This window comes from Balaenoptera musculus, chromosome 5, assembly GCF_009873245.2.
Source record: "Balaenoptera musculus isolate JJ_BM4_2016_0621 chromosome 5, mBalMus1.pri.v3, whole genome shotgun sequence".
NCBI lineage: Eukaryota > Metazoa > Chordata > Mammalia > Artiodactyla > Balaenopteridae > Balaenoptera > Balaenoptera musculus.
The window spans coordinates 129,899,859-129,914,296 of NC_045789.1; positions in this window are offsets into that span (position 1 = coordinate 129,899,859).

Below are 14,438 nucleotides of genomic sequence, written 5' to 3' on the forward strand. Positions count from 1 at the left end.
TCAGAGTGAGTTCTGTTTTCTAAGCACCATGACAAGAGCTTTACATGATAAAGGGCTCTTTAGTCTATGAGGTTAAAATCCATAATGTGTTTGTTCTATTATATAAATTGAGAAAATCTGATCATTCCCTACAATACAGTGTTATTAGGCAAAGCTGCCTCTGGAGTCTTTGCTTCCAGTAATTATTCTTGTACTTGGTATAATGTACCTCAGAATATTGATTATAATGATGTCAATGAATTTGAATTGTGAAGTATACTTTTCAATGATAGTCAGTATTTACTTCTGTCGTACGATACCTAACTATTAAACTTTAATTTTGTTCATGTACTTTATAAGTAATACGTATGTATTATGAATCATTCAGTGGCCATGCCTTCAGCAAAGATGTGGAAAGAGTGATTAGCAGTAAAAGGTATGGTACTATAAGTGAATGCAAAAAATAACAAGTAGTGGCCCATTTTTAAAGTAAATTTATTAGTGGAATTCATATCTTATTATAAACTAGATATACATCCACACAGTTAAATGATGACAATCTGATTTTTGTATATTTTAAATTAAACCTTTTATTTATTTATGCAGTACTAAAAATGTTGCCTACTCTATCTTGTTTGGTATTTATTCATTAGAATAACAATTTTGTTTATACCTTCATAGAAGAAAGTGTTAGAAAAAGATTTTAAGCCCCAAGCAATTACTTCCTTGTCCCTGAAATACTATGACTCAGATAAGCTTTACAAAGAACATAAGTACTAGTTCAGCTTTTCTTTGGTACCTCTTACCTGGTTTTGTTTCAAAAGCTGATTTTTTAAAACCAAAGGACAGAAAGTTCAACATAGTAGCATTTATTTGCTCTGTATAATATTTCCCAGAAAAGAGCTTGTGCTAGTTCCATATTGCATGAAAACAACTTTTAAATCACTTCTCAATCCTATCAGACCCAATGTCTCTTCCTTACAGCAAATATATTTAGAGTTCCTTTTACTACACTGAAATGAGATGCATAGAAAGGATCACCTAAGAACATTCAAGCATTTTAAATCAGAATAATGCACTAATTTTAACAAAAAAGAGAAATAAAATGGAGATAAGTTATATTTCAGTGTATGAATGCCTACAGTGAACTACATAAATAATATAATAAAGTAGTCAGGTGCTTGCACCCATATGTGAATTAACTCTAAATGTAAAAGCTACAAATGCAGACCAATAAAGATTTATTGTCCTGGTAATTCAAACACCATAAATAGTGTGATCTGGGATCATCTGCTAAATGATGAACAATTTTGGTAACACTGCCAATAAAATTAAGTATAATCTTTCTTAAATTTATATAGGATTGAATTCCTGGATAATTCTGTTTATATTAAAATTATGCACACAATAGTTTATGCACGATACTGTGTTTACATATAAATCAGAATAATGTCCTAGGTGAAGATAATTAATAGCTGATTTTCATATACATGAATGACTTATAGGATATACAAACCTTGTGCAGGATGGGGAGCAAATCTTCATTGGTGACTCACTGTATTGGAGGTTATCAAGAATCTCTGGAGTTTGTGGTGCCAATTCAGTGACTGTGAATATCAAAAAGACCCTATGAATTTCAATCTGCCTGAACGGTGCCTCAACTGATGAAGTCACAAATGATCTCTTCAAGCTTATTATCTCGCATACTGTTCAAATAAATTGTGAATCATTTTGTTAATACAAGTTCACAATTGAGCAATATTTATTGTATCAGAAACACAAACCTGAGAATGAGGAGGCTTTATTTCATTTAAAAGTGACTTTTAAAATTCAACATAAAAGCTTTATCAAAGTTTTCTTTCCTGGTGAGATTTTGTTAAAATGTAACTATACTCTTGCATAGCAATTTTTGGGGGATTTCTAATAGTATATGTGCAATCATTTATTATGTATTATAAAACATTTGTTGTTAAATGCGGAAATTTAATCTGTCTTAACTAGAATTTTGTTTAATGTCCTTTTAGATCCTTTTGTCATGTTATATAATTAAGTCAAAATCTCACTATAAACTTAATGACATTAACATTCATTAATGGTGCTTATTAGTAAATTATGCATTATTAATGGATTAACATAGTAGATTAACACTGTAAGCGCTCTTTCTTAAGGTGAAAAATCAGTTTCTCCTGTGGATTTAAAAAGAAAACATTGAAATACATTCATAAGATGTATTAGTAAGTATCTGCAATTTCTTCTAAATATAGAAAATGTTAGATAACATAAAAAGTCTTTTACAATACCAGAAGTTTTATCAACAATTTCTGATGGGAATGTACTATCGGCAGTATATTGTCACTTTTTAAGAAACAAAATACAGAATTTAAAGGCAGCTGTGAGGTTTTATATAATTATATGGTGTAAAACAATAAAATCCAAAATTTCTTCAAGTTGACTCATCTTCCAAATATATCAATTAAAAATATCTAACTCCATTCATCCCTCAGTGCTCACTTAGGTTGCTTCCATGTCTTGGCTATTGTAAATAATGCTGCTATGATATGCAGATGTTGACATCTCTTTATGACATAGTGTTTTGTTTCCTCAAGATATATTCCCAGAAATGGAATTGCTGGATCATATGGTAGTTCTATTTTTATAATTCTTTGAGAAACCTCCATATTGTTTTCCATAGTGACATTTTCTCCACATCCTCACCAGTATTTGTTCTTTTGTCTTTTGATGATAGCCATTTTAACAGGTGTGAGGTGAAATCTCATTGTGAAATATATATATATATATATATATATATATATATATGAATAATGAATATTATTCAGTAATAAAAAAGAAGGAAATTTGCAACAATCTGGGTAGACCTTGAGGGCATTATGATGAATGAAATAAGTCAGAAAAAGACAACTACCATATAATGTCACTTATATGTGGAAGCTAAAAAAAAGGCAAAAACCAACCAGCCAAATAAACAAAAAAACCACACAAAAAACAAAACCCCAAACACCCCCAAACTCATAAAAAAAGAGATCAGATTTGTGATTACCAGAGGTGAGGGATGGGGGGCATTTGACAGAAGTGGACAAAAGGTACAAACTTACAGTTATAAGATAAATAAGGACTGGGGTTGTAATGTACATGTTGACTATAGGAAACATTGCTGTATGGCATACTTGAAAGTCGTTAAGAGAATAAATCCTAAGAGTTCTCACCACAAGGAAAAAAAACATCTCTTCTCTCTCTCTCTCTTTTTATTTTTAAGTTTCTTTATGACATGATGGATGTTAACTAAACTTACTGCGGTAATCATTCATTTCACAGTATATGCAAATCGAGTCATTATGTTGTACACCTTAAATTTACACAGTGCTGTGTGTCAATCACATCTCAATAAAAATAGGAAAAAACGCTGAAGATTTTGTACTAAAGAAACAGGGATATGTCTTGACATTTGAGAGAATGGAACCATGTGAATAGCAAACAAGCTAAAAAAATACACTCTTATATGACATTTTGTACCTGATGTTGTGGTAGCCAGACTCCAAGATGGTGCCCTATGATTTTTGCCTCTTGATACTCATAGACTTGCGTAGTTTTCTCCTGTTCTGTATCAAGATGGGTCTGTGTGACCAATAGATTCTGTTAGAAATGATGCTATGTCATTTCCAAGATTAGGTCGTAAAAGGCATTTCTGTTTCCTCCTTGCTCTCTCTCTCTCTCGGATCACTTGCCGTGGGGGAAGCCAACTGCCACGTCATAAAAACATTCAGGCAACCTCGTGGAGAGGACAGTATGGCAAGGAATAAGGTCTTCTTGTCAACACCCTGAGTGATAAAGATGCCTTTTATTTTTATCAAACGACAATATGTGTGACATAATCTGAATACAAATTACTCTATGGAGTTCCTTAGTCATCTTCTCTCTTTTAAAATTGATCTATAGTTTTTAATAGAATTATTTTTAGGTCAGTTTAAAGTTCACAGCAAAACTGAGTGTAAATTACAGAGCGTTCTCATAGGCCCTCTGCCCACACACGTGCATAACGTCCCCCCATTATCAATATCCCCCACGTTTGTTACAACTGATGAACCTACATTAACACATCATAACCACCCAAAGTCATAGTTTACATTATGGTTCACTCTTGGTGTTGTACGTTCTGTGAGTTTGGACTCATGTATAACTACATGTATCCATCATCATAGTATTATTGTACAGAGAAGTTCCACTGCCCTAAAAATCCTCTGTGCTGTATCTAATCATCCCTCTCTCCTTCTTAACCCCTGACAACCACTGATCTTTTTATCATCCCCATAGTTTTACCTTTGCCAGAATGTCATGGAGTTGAAATCCAACAGTATACATGATTAGTTTCTTTCACTTAGTAGTATGTATTTGTTTCTTGATGTCTTTTCACATCTTGATGGTTCATTTCTTTTTAGTACTGAATAATATTCCATTGTTTGGGTGTACCACACTTATCTATCCATTCACTTATTGAAAAATATCTTGATTGCTCCCAGGTTTTAGCAATTATGACTGTCATCTTCTTTATGCTAAATAAACAATAAAAATGATCAATTTATGTAACTTCAAACAAAGAATTGTGTTTTCATAATATGTAATTAATTTCGGAATGTTTGTTATTAAATAATACAAATTTTATATGTGTCAGAACTTAAAAGTTGTCATTTTCAAGTGTCAAGATTTCTATGCTGTTAGAAATTAGCATTAAAAGTATTTAGCCACATGAAAGTAGAAAAATCCTGTTCATTTTCAGACTGTAAAAAAAGATATTTGAAATGATTCTATCAAGTGATATAATATCGATAATGTATAAAATCTAAATAACCCTGGATATCTGTGCTAGTTTATTGGAAATTTTTTTTCAAAAATCTTCATATTCTTTTCCTAGAGCCTGGATCATGTCCTGAAATAACCCTTAATTCTCTGCCTACTTTCTTTTTTATCTCTGTAATTCACCTAGTACAGGCAGACTGATTTTCTTTACCACTTTTGTCACTGGAACTCAAATATGTGTTTTGAAAGACCTTTCACATAAAATGAACAGAGAAGAAGAATGGTAACTGAATGGTGTTGCAGGGAGGATGGCAGATAAGGGCTAATGCTTCAAACATAAGAGAGAAAATGATAAAACATAGATATGAGTTTCATGCCAATTGAGATTATATGGTAGAAATTTTAGGATATTTCATATGATAATTTGAACTTTCTCCATGATAATGTTTTACTTCGTTGCCTTATGACTTCAACTCTCTGATGGATTCAAGAAAATATATAATTTTGTATTTCATCTGGCTTTTTTTTCATTGTTAGATTGAGAGCAAAAGTCTTTGTAGATTTCTATGTCCTAAGTAGAAAGAGGTCCTCTTTGTTACTTTGGATATTTTAATGGTTAAATTAGAACTTTCCCTTTACCAGGCCAGGGAACTGAGCACTGAGGGGATTCCAGATATCTATTTAAATGTAGCCAAACCAGCAGTCTGCAGAATAGTAGGCGATTTCTCCATGTTTTTCAGAATACTTGCTAGGGTTTGTGTCACTGGGGTAGGCTCTTTATGGTCTAGCGCCTCCACCTATTCCGTATATTTTTCAGCCTTCAGGTCCTTTGGAGTTCAGAGGGCAGAAGTTAGTGAACTCCTAGAATGCCTTCTCTCGGCACTCCTGCCTCAATCTCTGATTTTTTTTTTTTTTTTTTAATGAAAGTCTGGAGTTTCTCTGATCTATTTTTCTCAGCTCTCCTGTTCTGCCCAGTTGCATTCTGAGACTAGCTACCTTGCACGTGATGGATAGAGTGTCCATAACACGTGGGGACACTCAACCCCCTTTTTCTGCTGCAGCTTTTGGCGTACTTCCGCTGAACATTTAGTGAGTAACTATGTAAGAGGTAGCCGGTGGGTGCAGACTCACTTTGTGCCTGGACTCTTTGGGATTTTAATCTCTCTTGCCAGTCCAGGAGCAGATAACCAAAGTCTCCTGAGTTCTGCTGCTTTCACAGACCTTCATCATAGTGGCCTTGGGTTATCTACTCAACAGTTCCACAATTATAAATGACGCTCTCATATGAAAAGCTTTTCACTTTCTGGAATTTATTTTATTTAGGTTTTTTTGAGTCTTCAAATTTTCCTCATTTTAAGGAAAACTATTACTGTATATCTTACTTAGATTGTAATGTTTGTTAGTGTGAACCTGCAGTCTTGCAAATTTCTGTATCCAGACTGGAAGCAGAACATGTTCTCAGTTATTTTAAATTTAATTTTTGTTGTTGTTACGTTTGCATCTGTAAAATCTTTTTGAAATTCACTAGACAAAGTCAACTATAAGTGAACTACACATATTCATAATATTTTTCAATGTGAGTGCCTAAATTGAAATGCTGTTTTGAACACTGGCTTCTTAGGGGATTGGTTTTTGCAAACATATTAGCAAAGCAATGATGGGAAAAATCATGCTCCTATCAAAATACCAGTAAGCTGTCTTCACTATCAAACAGTTTCATCACATTGGTCTTTTCCAACCACAAAAAAAAAAAGACACCTGGGAAGAGAGAAATTCTCTCTCCAGGTTGAGCCCCAAGGAGGCATTTGCTTTCATATTTGGGGATCAAACAAAAGAGGAAGTGGTTACATTCTACAGCTTTGCCTCCACAGGCTATTTTTAGGCCACTTAATCTTTCATCATCCCATTTTAATCTCTTATTCTCCACACCTACACTATGTTATTAACCCCTAACCTAGTCTCTCTTGTTCTAGTGTGTCCTTTATTGGATATCCTTCAACAACCATATTGAACAACCAAAAATACTACTTTCATCATATTAATTTTCTTTTAAAAAATCAATGTCCATTATACATGACATAAAGATGCCAAAGCAAGAGTGGAAACACAGAAGCATTTTAACTAATTAAACTGGCATTTTATATTAGAAAATATTATAACACTAAGATTATATTAGTTTATAATATTTATTGCTCATTTCATGCCAGGTACAATTCTAAGTTCAGTATGATAGATTGACTCAATTAATTCCCACTAAAACTGTGTGATGTGAGTAATATTATTATCATCACCTCTGTTTTACAGATAAGGAAATAACACAGAGAGATTGAAGACGTTGCCCGAAGTCCAAAACACATACGGTTCCAAGTTGGTTATTTGACTTCTCTAGAACCTAAAATGTAACCAATACACTAAACCTCAGTTGATACAATTATCTAGAAATATTAATAGAATGTAAACTGTGTGTCTAATATAATCATTTAAAAGAGGTGGTAAAAAATGCTGTTCCTCCATTTTGCTTCATTATAAAATCATAAATTTAAGAAAGTTTAGATTAATTTTGGTTTGGTAGTTTAATTGGAGAACTTGAATTTTACTTGCTGTGAAGTATCTTTAGAAGTCAAGGAGGAAGATTAGTTCAATATATGATCTATATGCTAATGGAAACCTGGTCCACTGTTAAAGCAACTGGAACAGATATGGGTTGTTATTCCACCTGGAAAGTAGTATGGGAGCAGGGGGGTAGAGGTAACTTTAGTAGCCAAAATTTAATTCAATAAGCACTCATTCAATTCCTGGCCTAGGAAGTTTTGATAATAACAATAATAATGAACATGCAAGCCACACTTCTTAAGTTTTTCATGTTATCCTATTTGCTGATTGCTACCATGTCTTCAATATCGGAAAGGCTCTCTTAGAACATAATTATGGAAAGACATTTTTCTATTCAAACTTCCACTTACAAAGGGATAAATCTATGAATAATGAGTATTCTAAAAATCAGTACTAGCTAGTGAATACCTAGATTTATGCTACAATAGAAAAACCAAATACATGCATTGACCTTTCCAAAGGTTTGGATCTGTGGAGACCACATGCAGGGGTAACTTACTGAATACAAGGAACTCTTCCTTCGAGGAGGACAAGGTAAATTTGGAGAACAATCCCATCTTGAGTTGCAAGATCCTTCCTACAATCATTACTGATAGATTCTTACAATACTTAGCACAATACCCTGTATCTAATAGCCATTCAATCAAAATATATTGAATTGATAAATAAAATTAGTTCTAGGATACATGATAAAATTTAATTGCTAATATCATAATGAAAACTACAGTATTTTAACTATACCTTTTTAGAGTAAAATGTATAGCTTTATAGTTTGAAGTTATAAGATTGGTGTATTATCCTCAGTCCTATAACTAACTCTTAAATTACACTTGTGTAAGTAATTAACCTCTGGGTGACCAAGTTCTCTCATCTGTAAAGCAGATACAATAATTATTATTGCCTACCCTGTGGGCATAGTGTGAGGATTAATGAGGTAATTTCTAAAAGCTAGTTGCTTGAAAGGTATTTATATTTATAAAATCTTTCTGTCCCAGGCTATTTGTTTTATTTTCATCATGTACAATCAAAGTCTAAATGTTTTACAAAATAATTTTAAGTTTTAACTCTTTTAATTTTAAGTTGACTGATTACCACTAACAGAGACCTGATGGTTCAACAAGAGTTGAAATGTAGCAATAATAATTGAAATCTTAACTAATATTTCTGTAGTGGTTTTTTTTATTGGCTATATATTTGTATTGTAAAATATATCCTTGTAGCTTTTTTTTTTCTTTTTTGGCTGCGCTGTGTGGCATGCAGTATCTTAGTTCCTTGACCAGGGATCTGACCTGTGCCCCCTGCAGTGGATGTGTGGAGCCCTAACCACTGGACCTCCAGGGAACTCCCTCTGTAGTGTTATATATGTCTTTTATTTTATTTTATTTTATTGGAGTATAATTGCTTTACAATATTGTGTTAGTTTCTGCCATACAGTGATGCGAATCAGCTATATGTATACATATACCCCCTCCTTTTTTGACCTCCCTCCCCCCCCATCCCCCCCATCTAGGTCATCACAGAGCACCGAGCTGAGCTCCCTGTGCTATACAGCAGGTTCCAACTAGCTATTTTACACATGGTAGCATATTTATGTTAAACCTAATCTCCAAATTCATCCCACCCTCCCCTTCCCCCCCCACCCTGTGCCCACATGTCCATTCTCTACGTCTGCATTTCTATTCCTGCCCTGAAAATAGGTTCATCTGTACCATTTTTCTAGATTCCACATATATACGTTAATATACGATATTTGTTTTTGTCTTTCTGACTTACTTCACTCTGTATGACAGACTCTAGGTCCATTCACATCTCTACAAATGACCCAATTGCATTTCTTTTTATGGCTGAATAATATTCCATTGTATATATGTACCACATCTTCTTTATCCATTCAACTGTCAATGGACATTTAGGTTGTTTCCATGTCTTGGCTATTGTAAATAAGGCTGCAATGAACATTGGGATACATGTTTCTTTTTGAATTATGGCATTCTCAGGGTATATGTCCAGTAGTGGAATTGCTCGGTTGTTTGGTAGTTCTATTTTTAGTTTTTTAAGGAACCTCCATACTGTTCTCCACAGTGGCTATATCAATTGACATTCCCACCAACAGTGCAAGAGGGTTCCCTTTTCTCCGCACCCTCTCCAGCATTTATTGTTTGCAGATTTTTTGATGATGGCCATTCTGACCGGTGTGAGGTGATACCTCTTTGTAGTTTTGATTTGCATTTCTCTAATGATTAGTGATGTTGAGTATCCTTTCGTGTGTTTGTTGTCAATCTGTATATCTTCTTTGGAGAAATGTCTATTTAGGTCTTCCACCCATTTTTTTTTTTTTTTTTTTTTTTTTTTTTTTTTTTTTTTTACAAAGTAAACTGTGATTTTATTGTGAAATTCTCATAGATGGAAAATTAAATTGAATATTTATTCTGTCCATTTCATTTTACAATAATCTTACCACTTATTTTTGTACCGTGTATTTCAATTGCCTGTTTAGTGAAAATAAAGAAACCTATAATTTTTGGCTTGTTTTAGCTTAAATTTTACCATTGAATTAAAGACCCCACCATGAAATGCGTTGCCAACAGCCACATCCCAAGCCCCTAAGTAAAGAATGTTTTGGCTGCTAGTTCAACCCCAAGGAAACAATCTTTCTTTGACTTCTATCACCTTAAAATGCCAGTGTTATTAGCAAAAGATTTTTGTTCCCCACAATAAAAACCAACCCTAGGATCTTTAAGGTCCTAGTTAACAAAATTTTCACGTGTGCAAAATTCGACTGAAATAAATATATTTCTCTCATTTATCATTCCCACCCAGCATTCCTGTTTTCAGCTAATTTTAAGGGATATAATTTCTAAAATTCGGGCAAAGAGTAAATTTCCTGCTTTCTACTTCAATGCTTTAACTCTCCTCCAACCTACACAGTTGTGGAGGATAAAAGAGCTGACATGTGACTCCAAGCATGGAAGAAACAATATTAGCACACGTTAGTCTAATCATAATCACCCATTTTTTGATTGGGTTTTTTTTTTTTCTGATATTGAGCTGCATGAGCTGTTTGTATATTTTGGAGATAAATCCTTTGTCCACTGCTTCATTTGCAAATATTTTCTCCCATTCTGAGGGTTGTCTTTTTGCCTGGTTTATGGTTTCCTTTGCTGTGCAAAAGCTTTTAAGTTTCATTAAGTCCCATTTCCTTATTTTTGTTTTTATTTTTATTATTCTAGGAGGTGTGTCATAAAAGATCTTGTTGTGATTTATGTCAAAGGGTGTTTTTCCTAAGTTTTCCTCTAAGAGTTTTATAGCGTCTGGCCTTACATTTAGGTCTTTAATCCATTTTGAGTTTATTTTTGTGTATGGTGTTAGGTAGTGTTCTAATTTCATTCTTTTACATGTAGTTTTCCCAGCACCATTTATTGAAGAGACTGTCTTTTCTCCATTGTATATTCTTGCCTCCTTTGTCATAGACTAGGTGACCATAGGTGTATGGGTTTATCTCTGGGCTTCCTATCCTGTACCATGGATCCATATTTCTGTTTTTGTGCCAGTACCATACTGTCTTGATTATGGTAGCTTTGTAGTATAGTCTGAAGTCAGGGAACCTGATTCCTCCAGCTCCGTTTTTCTTTCTCAAGATTGCCTTGCCTATTCAGGGTCTTTTGTGTTTCCATACAAATTGTAAATTTTTTTATTTTAATTCTGTGAAAAATTCCATTGGTAATTTGATAGGGATTGCATTGAACATGTAGATTGCTTTGGGTAGTATAGTCATTTTCACAATATTGATTCTTCCAATCCAGGAGCATGGTATATCTCTCCATCTGTTTGTGTCATCTTTGATTTCTTTCATCAGTGTTTTATAGTTTTCTGAGTACAGGTTTTTTGCCTCCTTAGGTAGGCTTATTCCTAGGTATTTTATTCTTTTTGTTGGGATGGTAAATGGGACTGTTTCCTTGCTTTCTCTTTCTGATCTTTTGTTGTTAGTGTATAGGAATGCAAGAGATAATACGTGTATTTTAAATTGAACATTCTTTTGGGTAAGTGATCTTGTTTTCTAAAAGTTCAAACTTTCAAAATTTTCTTGTTACTTTTTTGATCCAATAGTTAGATACCAAAAGCTGCTGTGATCTATCTAGAGAAGGGTTCTTCCACTGCAGCACTACTGGCATACTGAATCTAGACTAATTTGTTTTGGGATGACTTTCCTGTGCATTATAGGATGTTTAGCAGCATCACTGACCTTTACTCACTAGATGCCAGTAACAACCCCCCATGGCTGATGTTCAAAATGTCTCCAGCTTTGATGTTACCAATTGTCCCCTGCAGGACAAAATTACATTCAGTCAAGAACCACTGCCCTAGAAGAATTAAATAGGGTGAATGGCCTGTCCAAACTCTGCAGTAAAATCAATTTAAACAATATTAACACTAGGGAAATGCACACATAGACATACACACATACACACACACACACACCCTTAAGGGGACCATATAGGTTAGTTTGCCTGGCATAGGTCTGATTTACACTTGATATCCCAGCATCTGGTCTCATTACCATTTGTACTATATTTTCAACTTTGTAATGGAGTATCATTATTAATCCATGTAAAAAATAAACACGTGAGGATTTCATTGACTTACGATTTGTACTTCCAGTTTCTTCCATTTTTTGCCTTATTGTGTATAGGATCTGTTCTGGATGGTGAACAGAGTTTTCACTTTAAGACCTTGTTAATATGAAAGATGTACCCATTTCTTGTTTACTCTGCCCTTTCCTGAGACAATGAAACTGAAGCTTCCTTCTAGAGCCAGTATGCTGAGCGGTGTGGAGAGGAGGAGCTAGAACTCCGCCCAGATATGACATAGAGGTGGGATCATGCTTTCCGCCCCTGCCAGTCACTGGATGCACCAGCTAGTCATGCTTTGGCTCATGCATGGAGCCTCAAGGTGGGTAGTCAGTGGGGATCAGTTGGCAAGGTAGGAACGTCAAGGTTGACTGTACAGGAAATTTATGTAGAAAGTAGAGACTAAGGAATACCATTTCAGAACATATATCTTGCTGTGGTTGTTTTTAAATTTATTATACAGTGGAAATTTACACATATTTATTTATTTTAAAGTTTGATTTTTAAAAATTTACAATAAATTATTTTAATGCAAATAAATGTATAAAAATAAAGTTGATATTTAAGGGAAATTTAAGTATTTAATTGATGTGCATGCACTGTACCAAAATGTTTGTTGACTTTTATGATACCACTGATCCCCACTGACTGTGAGCCCATCTTGGTCTGGTGTTTTCATTTTTTGGTTAATGATTTGTTAGCTGTTTGGGAAAAAATAGATTTATTTTTCACATGACATACTACTTTCAATGTTTGAATAATAGGTTTTCATAATCTAAAAATATATATTTTTATGTTTTTAATATGATGTAGTCTGTCATCAGTAAATTAATATCCAGAGAAACAATTTCTAATTGTACTTTCTTCATTTGAAGGAAGTTTTTCTTTAAATTGGTTTTCTCCCACATCAAAGAATGCAAAATCCACAGATCTTGTCTTCAGCAGATAGTGTTTAAATGAGAATTATTCAAGAGGCATAAGTGAATTGAAAAAAAAAAAAACAATGCTAATACCTAGAAATGCCCACATAAAATATAACTGCTACTCTTAAAATATTATCAATTATTTCAACAGTACACATGTATTCTAAAGAATGTATTATTTCACCAGGAGAAATTGTTTTATATAGGTCTTAGGCTAGATAGTGATGTTGAAGCTGAATCCGGTCTCTGTACCCTGACACCAAATTAAATCTCAGAGACAGTTTTGGGTGAAGTAGAAAAGAATAGCTTTATTGCTTAGCCAGGCAAAGGGGGCCACAGTGGGCTAATGCCCTCAAAACTGTGTCCCAACTTGGGGGGCTTTGTGAGGAGTCTTATAGTCCAGGGTTGGGTTGCTGAGGAGGATCAGGGTGCGTGCAGGGCCCGCATTCCTTCAATCCACAGATCATCTGGCATCAGGTGGTGACGGGCGATCCGTGACCTTCTCTGGAATGAAGAGTGCTTCATCTACTAGTCAGCATCTTCCATTTCTTGGGGGTTTTAGTTCTGCAGGAGACCTCAAGGATATTGTTATGACTGTCCCTTGAGGGGGAACCAGGACCCTGCCCGCAAGGCTGTACTCTTGTTTCTTGACTGCTTCTCCCTGGTCTCCACATCCTCTCTCTTCCCTGATTAGCAACTGTTTGAACCTGCTCTTTGGAACTCGGAGAAGGGGACACAGAAAGGCTTTCGTGCCCAGGAGCCCCATAGGGTCCTGCTCAGTTTCAGTACTATCAGCTAGAGACGCTTGGCGGAGGGAACTCCCCTGGACTCATACTATTCGTGGTAAACCCCCAGAGACCTTCCCTCGCATCCCTCCCACCAGAGCCCAAGTTGTGGTCAGACTGGTTCTTCTTGTGATTGCAAGATGCACCATAGCAACTGCTGTTAGGGAACTCTGAAAAATAGAGGTTTATTGCTAACAGGTCATGGACTTGCATGCCCAAGGGTCACACAGGGAGGTCTTGGGTAAAGAGAAAGAGAAAGCCTGGACCAGGGCTCTGCCTTTGTTAGGGTCGAGGTTGGGGTACTTGGAGTTTCAGGGGTTCACTGTTTACTGGTTAATTTAATACATAGGAGAAGGAATTAACGTGCAGGAAGGGAAAAACAAATGATCAGTTATCTAGGTCATGCATGGATTTCTAAAAGGGGAACTTCATGGGTGAGGCAGCCTGGCTCTTTATCTAGTTGAGTAGCTGGCAATGTGTTTATTCAAGATGGGTGTCTCTGAATGGGCGCCTGGGCAAACACAAGCTTAAGGTTAGGCACTTGCCTTACAATCAAAAAAGCTAATTGTCAGGCGCTTTACACTACAGACATTTAAAATATTTTATCTAAATTACAATTTTTTGAAAAACAATTGAAGTTATTACTGAAAATCTTCTCATTTTGTATGGTATTTTATTCTTTCCATTAAAGTGACATT